General features: G+C 38.7%; 1 pseudogene; it reads right to left on the bottom strand.

Annotated features, from left to right (window-relative positions):
* Nucleotides 1-6,223: 6,223 nt before the first annotated feature.
* Nucleotides 6,224-9,170, bottom strand: LOC116561228 (annotated as a pseudogene).
* Nucleotides 9,171-9,399: the final 229 nt, after the last annotated feature.

The raw sequence follows: 9,399 nt of genomic DNA, 5'->3' as shown, positions 1-9,399 counted from the left end.
CATATTGAAATGGTGTTTCTATTAAGGAACTAGTCTATATAAGTTATTAATGTTTAGTTGAGATATTAGTTTGTCCTTCATTAAAACATTTTTGTCATGGTAATACATTATAATATTCCTTTATTCTAGTTTTAAAAATAAAACAATTTGAACAATGTTAATATTGGCATATATATAAGCATTTTTACATTTATGTATCAAGTTATATGACATCTGAGAAGTTTAGACACTGGGCTTAACTCAGCTGCTCAAAGTTCCACATAAACCTGGGAAGTAAAATTTGGGGATGTGAAAAACTGCCAATGCAATCACCAGAATGAGTGCCTTTACAATTTTGTTAATAGATTTTTGGACTGAACCAGAACTGGAAATATGTACAATACTCAGGAACTACTTCCTAAAAGATATCATACTGATTTTGACCTTACCCTGTATGGAAATAGTTATGTTCTCCTCTACTCCCAATTATCCCAGTCTTTCACAATCATATCAAATGATTATCTGTCCCTTTTCTTTAACTCATAAAACAAAATCAGAGTTTACATGTCCTTACCTCCAGGAGTAAAGAATATCCCTTTCTTCTTCCTCTAACTTTATAGGACAAATGTACTTCCATATGCCCCCAATGTAAAGAAGCATATCATATTACTTTATCACCAAGAGAAATGCTTTCCTTCGTCCCATTACTCCCAGGCAGTAAACTGCCTGGGCCCAGCTTTGTAGCAGGGAGGAGGTAAGAAATATGGGGAAAAAATAGAGGCAGGGCAAGACTTCTTTGCAGTGGTAATAGATGTGATAGGCACAGTAAATCACACTCATCACGTGGCCCATGATGCAGGTAACCATTTGAAGGACGATCTATTTTGTAACCCTGCCCAGAAGCCTTGTTAAGGATTTAGTCTAGTGATGAATTATCCAATCACCTGGGCAGATTAAGTATCTACCCTGAGGCTACTGACAGTAGGTAAGAGGAATTAATTTTTGGAAATACCACATTTATCTGTAAGAGAAAAAGCCTGTAATATCAGTTACATCTAGGTTCCCCATATAGTCTTATCTTATTGTTACTGTTTACGGAATAGAACTCTGCCCACAAATAAAAGAAAAAAAACCGTATTGTAGAAACATGTAGATGAAAATACTTTATTTGCCAATTTGTACTTAATTAACAGTGTCATTTTAGTATCATATGTGTGCCCCTGCAACTCACAACTTCTCACTTTTTCAATGTATTTTTTTTCTGAAATCTCCAAATCCTCTTTACAGAAAAACACAAAAAGAAATTGCTTTCAACTGTGGCTTCATTCCATATATCTAAATGTACTATGATTTTCCAGTTTTGGGTCTGGGAATATCCATGTTTATTCTTTTTAAAAATTAAGTAAAAATGAAAGAAAATTAATAACTAAATTGAATTACACTATGTCCCATTTTGTGGCTGCTGGAAAACTTCATATACAAATAGATTTTACACAATCTCATTAATTCTTTTTCAATATGTTTTTCAGCTTAAATATGGACTAGTACTACAGAGACCCATCTTTCTATAGTTTAATTACTATCTCTACTTAAATTGTATGAAACTTTCATTTCTACCCAGAGAGAGAATGTGAGTAATTGTCAAAGTAATATCTGTATAATGTCTGATGCTTAATGAGATGGGTTTGTGGTTTGAGGAATGCTGTTTATAACAGGGAGATTTAAATTTGAGTTCTCCTGGACAACAGTGACTCAAATGATTTCCCAATTTACACGGAAGCATTAGTCATAAAGTGATAACTGGATCTTTCAATAACTAGGTCTTATCCCTTCCTTCTTATAGCTTCTATTAGGTCTGTTATTTCTTAATTGCCAGAAGAAATAAACTTGGAAATGCCTTTACTTTGTGCCAAATTTCCCTCAATATTTCCTAGTTAAAGTAGCAAAACAGAGTAATGTCTGGCTTTTCACAGCATGCAAGACCTTTGCCATAACACTAGTTTCCAGCTGCCTACCTGCCTACACAGCCTCAAAAGATATTCTGTCCACTTGATTTTCATTTCTTCTCAGCCAAATTTTTTATGCTTGCCATCTATTATAGGCCATTTTCCTCCATTCAACTTTATTAATCAGAAGCTAAATGAGGCCTCACCTTGAGCATACCTCCTAATCACATGTTGCTATGGCAGCCAATCTTGTACAAATGCTTCAGTCCTTAAGGGTCATTATTGTGAATTCTTTCCAAGGGCCTACCCCTCTAGCAAAAAAGGTAAGTTGTTCTTGGATAATGCTGATTTTAATCTAGTTAGAGTAGGTAACACAGCAGGAGAAATAACCACATAATATGAATTGAGGAATATAAGAAAGATTTTGGGAAAAAAAAAACCATAACTTTAGGTTCTTCATACAAAGGTGTTTTTTGTTTTTTGTTTTTTTGTAATTTAAATATGCATAGTCTTGGGAGAGCCTGCTATAGACTGAATGTTTCTGCCCCCCAGAAATTTATAGGTTGAAAACACTAATACCCAGTGCGATGGTATTTGGATATGGGGAATCTTTGGAAGGACTTAGGTCATGAGAGTGATCTTATGAAAGGATGAATGCCCATCTAAGAGGAGACACAAGTGAGCCCACTTCCTCTCTCTGCTCTGTCATATGTTCTCTGTTTGCAAACCAACAATAGTGCCTTCAGTCAACACGAACCTGTCCATGCTAGCACCCTGATCTCAGACTTCCATCTTCCAGAACCATGAGAAATAAATGTTTCTTGTTTAGCTATCCAGTTTGTTATAGTAGTGTGAAGTGACTAAGGCAGCTTAATTCCGCAAAGTAATCACATAATAAAGAAAGAGACATAAAACCTCTGTCTCCTTGACAGGCTCATAAAGACACAAAGTATGAAAGGCACAATTAAATAGAAAAAAGGTATACAATAAAATAAGGTAAAGCTCATTGAAAGCTAATTCTATCTAACTGAAACTTGGTCCTTTCCCAGAGAGTTGCTTCTTGTTCACAGACGATAAATAATGTAAATTAGATTGAACAATAACTAGTTTTGAATTACCCTCTTTATTTTAATCATTCATTTTAGGTTTGTCTTTTCATGAGATGGTTTACAGCAGCTCCAGAATTTGTGTTATTTCCTTAGAGTCCAATGTTCATTATTCAAACGTCCACAAACCTCTTGGATAAAAAGATATCAGAGAAAAATATCTCAGTATAAGCATAATCACCTTAAAAAATTTCAGTCAATAAAATTACTTCCAGATGATGCTATTAGAATAATTTATTTTAAATAAAGAATGAAAGACTGGCAAATGTACCTAAGATTTTCACAAATTCTGTATCATACTTTATTTTACCCTTTTTAACATGGTTTAAGATTTTTTTCACAGCTTCCATGATCTTTTGGACAAAGATAATATTTACATTATGAATCAGAATAAAATAGATTTATAAAGAAACGCATAGTGTGGATAGAAACTGGAAAAAAAAATCATCAATTAGTAGTTTGCCAAAGCATATCACAATTTGTAGGCCAAATTTTAGTATCTCATTTTAGCATATACTTGAAATCTGTAACCAAAAATAGAAGCTTCAATAAGTTCCATAAGCCTTCCTTTTGGTTTTTATCTTAAGGATACCAGATGAAATTTTATTTTTTTATAACAACTAAATTCATATTAGTAGTCTTGGGAAAATATAGCTCATCATTCACATGTCTAAATAAAATTTAGAGCAAATATTATAAAAGCCATTCTTCAGAAGCTATTGGTAGCTGGGCACAGTGGCTCACACCTGTAATCCTGCCATTTTGGGAGGCCAAAGGAGGCCAATCACTTGAGGTCAGAAGTTCGAAACCATTCTGGCCAATCTGGTGAAACTCTGTCTCTACTAAAAATACAAAAAAAAATTAGCCAGGTGTGGTGGTGGGTGCCTGTAATCCCAGTCATCTGGGAGGCTGAGGCAGGAGAATCACTTGAGCCCGGGAGGCGGAGGTTGCAGTGAGCTGAGATCGTACCACTGCACTCCAGCCTAGGCAATATCTAAAAAAAAAAGCTATTGGCTAATTTTGCAATTTTACAAGAAAAATGTAGTGACATTTTGTCAATACTATTTACAAAGAATATACACATAGCATCTACAGGATGCAAATCAGGATATTTGAGTAAGAGTAGAAACCAAGACCCTTGTTCAGAATACAGGGAATTGTATTAGCATTTAGTCCCAATTTCTCACTAGTGTTAGCTTTTTTAAACTTTATAAAGTTTAAGAAATTTACTATATTTTTCTCCATGACAAATATGAGCTGAAAAAGCTCAAATGTATGATCTCAGACAAATTACTTAACCTCTCTCATTCACAGCGTGCTTCTAAAATTTTCTTTTCTCAATTCTGTACCCCAGAGGGTATATGCAGTCAATTTTGGAAATCACTGGTATAGTCAAAAGAAATAGGCTTTCAAATGTAGTGCCTTCATGAGACTAAAAATACTACTCTCACAGAAGCATAGTTAAGAATCAATGAGATAATTACATAAATGTTTCTAACATAGAGCCTGATGTGTGCCTTAGAATTTCATAGGTTAAAAACCCTAATCCCCAGTGTGATGATATTTGGGTACAGGGCACTTTGGAAGGAATTTGGTAATGAAAGTGGAGACCTTATGAAGGGATTAGTGCCCTTCCAAGAGGAGACACTTAGGCCTGATGAAGACACTCAGTAAACGGTAACCATTCTCTTCTTTTTTAATTCAGTTATTCAACCAACCTTTATTGACTAGTTGTAATAACTGGGTGCTGGATGCTGGGAATACAAAGGTACCATGATACATTAAAGGAGCTTGTGGTTTAATGAGGAGATACATATATAAACATAATCAAGATAGTAAGAATATTATTCCTTCAACTAGTATTATCTGAGCACTGCTGTGAATCAGACATTGTCAACTTTTGAAGGTAAGACTTAATCCTAGTAGGAAAGGTTTCCAGTTATTGATTCTTTAATGAATCTAAGAGGATTAATGTTTTTTCTTTTATTCATGCCAATTTTGTTGAGATTTAAGAAAAATTTTTATCTGTATTTTCGAATTTATTAGTAATAATTTACATATTTCTTTTCTGTTTTCAATTTGCTTGGTAAATTTTCCTCTATCCTTTTAATTTTGAGCCTATGTGTGTCCTTGCATATGAGATAGGTATCTTGAAGACAGCATACCAATAGGTCTTGGCTCTTTAACCAATTTGCCATTCTGTCTGTTTTAATTGGGGCATTTAGACCATTTATATTTAAGGTTAATATTGTTATGTGTGGATTTGATCCTGTTGTCATGATGCTAGCTGGTTATTTTGCAGACTTGTTTAAGTGGTTGCTTCATAGTGTCACTGGTCTTTGTACTCCAGTGTGTTTTTGTAGTGGCTGGTAATGTTTTATCCTTTCCATATTTGGTGCTCCTTCAGGAGCTCTTGCAAAGCAGGTCTGATGGTAATGAATTCCCTTAGCATTTGCTTGTCTGAAAAAGATCTTATTTCTTCTTCATGTATGAAGCTTAGTTTAGCCAGATACGAAATTCTGGGTTAGAAATTGTTTTCTTTAAGAATGCTGAATACTGGTCTTCTGTCTCTTCTGTCTTGTAGGGTTTTCACTGACAGGTCCACTGTTAATCTGATGTGCCTCTTTTTGTTGGTGACCTAGCCTTTCTCTCTCACTGCCCTTAACATTTTTTCTTTCATTTTGACCTTCAAGAATCAAATGATTATGTGTCTTAGGGATGATCTTCTAGTGGCATATCTTACTGGAGTTCTCAGCACTTCCTGAATTTGAATGTTGGCCTGTCCAGCTAGGCAAGGAAATTCTCCTGGTCAATATCCTGAAGTATGTTTTCCAACTTGGTTCCATCCTCCCTGTATCTTTCAAGTATCTCAGTTAGTTATAGACTCAGTCTTTTTATATAATCCCATATTACTGAAAGGTTTTGCTCATTCTTTTTTATTCTTTTTTCTCTATTCTTGTCTACATGTCTTATTTCAGGAAGATAATCTTCAAGCTCAGAGGTTATTTCCTTTGCTTGGTCTATTCTGCTATTAATACTTGCGACTGCATTGTAAAGTTTTTTTAGTGTACTTTTTATCTCTAGCAGGTCAGTTATTTTCCTCTCTAAGCTGGATATTTTGGCTGTTGGCTCCCATATTGTTTTACCATTCTTAGCTTCTTCACAATGGATTACAATATGCACCTGTAGTTCAGTAAAGTTCATTATTGCTGACCTTCTGAAGCCTACTTCTGTTATTTCAGCCATCTCAGCCTCAGCCTGGTTCTTAGCCCTTGCTGGAGAGATGTTGCAGTCAGTACTGCATTGAGTTTGCACCATTTTTGCACTGACTTTTTTCTTATCTTTGTGGACTTATCTACCATCAATCTTTGAGGTTGCTGACCTTTGGATAGATTATTTGTGGGTTTGTTGTTGTTGTTCTTTTCTGTTTGTTTTTCTTTTAACAGTCTGGCCACTCTTCTATAGGGCTGCTGCCATTTTCTGAGAGTCTACTCCAGACCCTAGTGGCCTTGACTTTTTCCTATACCTGGAGGTATCACCAGTGAAGTCTAAGAAACAACAAAAATGGCAGCCTGCCCCTTCCTCTTAAATCTCCATCCCAGGGGGTACTGACCTATTTCTGGCCCAAACGTGCCTATAGGAGGTAGCTGGAGACCCTGGCTGGAAGTCTCACCCAGTCAGGAGGAATGGAATCAGGGACCCACTTAAAGAAGCAGTCTGGCTGCTTCTTGGTAGAGCAGTTGTGCTGTGTTGGGGATCCTCTCAGCCCCCAATCAATTAGCGTTCTCCAAGGCCCACAGGCTGGACTAGCTGAGAAGCCTGAACAGCCAAAGTGGCAGCCTGCCTTGCCTCTCATACACCACATCCCAGGGAGAAATTAGAACTCTGTAAATCCCACAGAATACAGAAGGGGGTGGCCGGAGGACCTGGCTGGAAGGACCTGCCCCAGAGGTGGAGTGAATCAGGGTCCCACTTAGAGAAGCAGTCTGGCCATGCCTTGACAAAACAGCTGTGTCATGGTGGGGAACGACCTCTGCCCTGTTGGTGGCTTGGACTCTCCAATGCCTGCAAGCTGGAATGGCTGAGTCATCCAACAAACCCAGATGGTGACCCTCTCCCCCACCAGGAAAAGATCAGAGCTCTGTCCCTAATATGTGCTGGCCAGTGTGGCTGAAGGGCCTGGGTCAGAGGTCCCGCCCAGCCAGGAGGAATGGATTGGGGCCCTGCTTAAAGAAGCAGTCCTGCCACAATCTGACAAAGCCGCTGTGCTGCTGGGGAGACCTTTCCTCCTCTGGACCATTTGGACCCTCCAAAGCCTGGGTGCTGGAATGCGTGAGTTGACCAATTCACAACAGAGATGGTGCCTGCCCCTCCCACTGGGGACTCCAATTGGTCCCAGGCAGGCTACACCCTGTTGCCAGTGGCTGGCTGGAATTCTAAGCCTATGGGTCTTGTGAGATGCCATGAAAGTGAGGCATGCAGAATGAAACCGCTCAGCTCCCTGGCTCCCTGGATTCTGCCCCCTTCTTAGGGGTATGTGTGGACCTCCCACCTTGCCTGAGTTGCAGACACATTTGTGGGGATCCTGAAGCCACAGTATATATAAAGCTCCTGGGTCTTTGTGCATGTCTGAACAGCTGCTCTGCCAAGACTCTACACAGCTCTGTATGTTGGACCCAAGGTTCTGGTGGTGTGGGCTCACAAGGGATCTCCTGATCCATAGGTTGCAAAAATCCACGGGAGAAGTGTGGTTTCCCATGGTCACACAATCAATCACTGCTTCCCTTGGCTGGGGTGGGGGTTTCCTTGATTCTGTGTTGCTCCCAGTTGGGCTGTTGCACCACCCTGTTTTTCCTCATTCTCTGTGGTTGGAGTTGTTTCCCTAATCAGTCCCAATGTCAGAACCTGGTTATTTCCATTGAAAGTGCTATATTCACTCATCCCTTTCATTCCTCTATGTGAGTGCCAGAGACTGCAACTGCTTCTAATCGGCCGTCTTGGCCCTCTGTCCCCATCTTTCATAGATGCTACCATCATGTAGAATCATCCAGCCTGGGCCCTCTTCTGATTTTACTTCAGTCTGTTTGGCTTTTGGTTTCTTCCCAGTTGAACTTGTCTCATTTGTACTTCCATTCATTCCTCACAAAACACTGATGAAGTCTTTCTTGGAAATAGTTGATATCAACTTAACATACTTTCTAATAGAGCTTCCAGCTTCTTTAACCTTTTCGTCAATGTTCTTTTGATGCTTCTGAACAGCATTAAATAATGCACCACACCCCTCATTGCAATTCTCTGAAAATTTCTCTCCATTTTTTTGTCTTGGACAACATCTGGATTTACTCTGCACATCATATCCCAGTCTAGCCTCTTATCACACTATTTTATTTTCTTTAGTCTTTCTTGCTTTAACTTTTCTTTTTCTTTGTCCAGCTCCTTCTTTTTACCTAGAATAGTAGGTTTACTTTCAGGAGCTTTCTGTCAAGGATTTTAGCCATGGCATCTGCTCAGTCTGTATTAGTCTTAACACTTGATTGTGAATCATTTACATTTTCTTTGTCACAAGACTCAACAACATCCTCACTGTCAGCTTCTATTGCTTCATCATCAGAATAAAAGTGTTCCTTTTTGGCCAGGCGCGATGGCTTACACCTGTAATCCCAGCACTTTGGGAGGCTGAGGTGGGTGGATCACCTGAAGTTGGAAGTTCAAGACCACCCTAACCAACATGGAGAAACCCCATCTCTACTAAAAATACAAACTTAGCTGGGCATAGTGGCACATGCCTGTAATCCCAGCTACTCAGAAGGCTAAGGGGTGAACACTTGAACCCGGGAGGCAGAGGTTGTGGTGAGACAAGATCGTGCCACTGCACTCCGGCCTGAGCAACAAGAGCAAAACTCCATCTCAAAAAAAAAAAAGTGGTCCTTCTCCAATCCACAGATTCCTGCAGAACCTTTGCTAGTGTATGTGACCTCATCTTCCAGCTGCAATGCTATCGCTCCAGCTACCATTTTATCTTCTTCTTTGGGGACTTTTTCAGATTTTCCTCTGCACTCACATGTGAGTCCTGAATGCTGCTGCCATCTTTTTGTATTTCTGTCATTCTTGGTTTTGACCCATTTTCATTGTTGTGCATGGATGGGTTAGATAGTTACTGAGTGACAGACATTAAACATTTTAAAAGATAATTTGAGAGTCTGGGTGATTTCTCTTCCTCCAGTGAATTAACTTTTGCTTTTGTCGAGTTATCAGGGTTAAGAAAAGTTTGCTTTAATCCAATCAGGAATTGAGATCATTTGAAACTCACTTTCAGTTCCTGCAAAGGGATAGTCTGTTTCTGATTTACCCTCACTCAAGGATGCAGC

Source organism: Sapajus apella, unplaced genomic scaffold, assembly GCF_009761245.1.
Source record: "Sapajus apella isolate SASKATOON/1434 unplaced genomic scaffold, GSC_monkey_1.0 scaffold28, whole genome shotgun sequence".
NCBI lineage: Eukaryota > Metazoa > Chordata > Mammalia > Primates > Cebidae > Sapajus > Sapajus apella.
The sequence above is the reverse complement of the archived record's forward strand: the minus strand, read 5'-3'. Positions and strand labels throughout refer to the sequence as shown.